Here is a 2148-nt window from a genome sequence, read left to right as displayed (position 1 = left end):
GTGTTGTATTGGTACCCTTAATTCATTTGGGGTTGGTTTTGTCTCCATGAAAAGTTCGGATGATTTCTCCAATTTGGATTGTAGGTGGACGAAAATGGGCTATCATTTGGTTTCCCATAAGAATGAAGAGCATTGGCCTCCTCAGAAAAGGCTTCTTGGTAGGAAGGACATGATTGGGCATTATGGCAAGGACTAGAACATATAGAACAAACATCTTTTCTTGGTTGTATTGGAGAGTTTATAGTTTGGCTTATGGCTAAAGCTTCTACTTTTCTTGCTAATTTGTCTAAGGATGTTCTTAAGTCTAATTCTTCTTTTACTTCATACCTTCCTCCTCTTTTTGGTGAATTAGTTGACCTAGACCTAGGATCAAAATAATTCCATTGTTGTGAATTGACAGATAAATCTTCAAGGGCGTCCCACGCCTCTTGTCCTTGAAATTTTAAAAAATTTCCAGTATGCATAGATTGAATCATTTGACGATTAGAGGGAGTCAAACCATCATAAAAATATTTTACAAGTCTCCATTTTTCAAAACCATGATGAGGACATTTTAATAATAAATCTTTAAATCTTTCCCAACATTCATAAAACTCTTCATTATCTTTTTGAAAAAACTCCGAGATTTCTCTCCTTAGATTATCAGTTTTAGACATAGGAAAAAATTTCAGTAAGAATTTATTATAAAGTTGATCCCATGTAGTTATAGATCCCGTGGGAAGGGAATTTAACCAAGCTTTTGATTTGTCTTTTAATGAAAAAGGAAACAATCTTAGTTTGACCGACTCATCAGAAAAATTTTGAAATTTAAATGTTGAGCAAATTTCTAAGAGATCTTTGACATGCATGTAAGGATCCTCTCTATCTAACCCATAAAAAGATGGCAACAATTGAATGATTGCTGGTTTAAGCTCAAAATGAGTAGCAGAAGTTGTAGGTAAAACAATGCATGAAGGAGCATTAGATGAAATAGGTGCAAAATATTCAAGCAAAGTTTTTTCAGGCACAACATTTTCATCAACAATATTAGCAATAGGTTCCATGATGCTTAGATTTTTACTAACACTTTCAATTTCAAATAAAGATAAACGTCTTTTTACTAATCGTTTTTTAGAGTTACGTTCCCAATGATGCATACAAATTTCACAAACAAGGCAACAAGGATAATCTCAAACAAACAATTTTCTGATGTGGAAGATCAGTTAAAACCGCAACCACAGAGCATACTTAGAATTTTTAGAGATTTCACAACAATATAATTCTTATGGTTTACTTGTCCCCAGGCTTATTTGATTCCACTTACTCGCGCACTACTAACAACTCCCCGAGGTTAATTAGTAGAGGCGGATTGGGAATTTTGTTCAAATTTCCTTTAAGCAAAAATTGCTTATGGTGAAAGGACAAGATTTAGGTTTCTCTTTTTTTTTCAAGTATTTTTCACAATATTATACTAAAATATTATAGAAGACAAAGAAAAATAAGGCAAAAATTAAAAAAAGACTAAAATTTAAGCAAGAGTGGGGAGGCATAGCATGCCATCAACCATGACAAAATTAAGGTAAAAACTAGGAGGCACAAGTGCCATCAACTCAAACATAAGATAGAGGACTAGGAGGCAAAAATTGCCATCAACTAGCTAGGAGGCAAAATTGCCATCAACTAGTAATTTGCGGAAATTAAATAAAATAAAAATTACAACAATATAAATAAAGAAAATTACAACAAAGGTTAGGAGGCACAAGTGCCGTCAACTAACAAAGAAATAAAATAAATAAAATTACAACAAGATTATAAAAAAAACTAGGAGGCACAAGTGCTGTCACTAAAAAAAAACAATAAATATAAATATATAAGTATATATATATTTTTTTATGGGTGGTTGAACCGTCCCAAATTTTCTTTTTATCTTTTTTTTTTTTAGATTTTATAGATATATATTTTTTTAGTTTAATTTTTTTTTTAGTGCAAAAATTAAAATAACTAGTAGAAGAATTTACTAACCTTGAGATAATTTTCGTTTCTTTTCTCTTGCAACTCCCCGGCAACGGCGCCAAAAACTTGATGGACCCAAAACGGGTATGTTTAAAAATTTATATATCGCAAGCGCACGAATCGTCCATATAGAATAGTGATCGTGTAAGCAAGGAT

At 32.1% G+C, this 2148-nt stretch overlaps 1 non-coding gene across 1 annotated transcript; it reads left to right on the top strand.

Moving 5' to 3' along the window:
* Positions 1-534: 534 nt before the first annotated feature.
* Positions 535-641, top strand: LOC133802741 (small nucleolar RNA R71). The gene has a single exon (XR_009877487.1). It is a non-coding gene; the product is annotated as a small nucleolar RNA R71 (small nucleolar RNA).
* The last annotated feature ends 1507 nt before the right edge of the window (positions 642-2148 follow it).

This window comes from Humulus lupulus, chromosome 9 (genome assembly GCF_963169125.1).
Source record: "Humulus lupulus chromosome 9, drHumLupu1.1, whole genome shotgun sequence".
NCBI lineage: Eukaryota > Viridiplantae > Streptophyta > Magnoliopsida > Rosales > Cannabaceae > Humulus > Humulus lupulus.
Note: the sequence above shows the minus strand (reverse complement) of the source record. Positions and strands in the feature narration are given on the sequence as shown.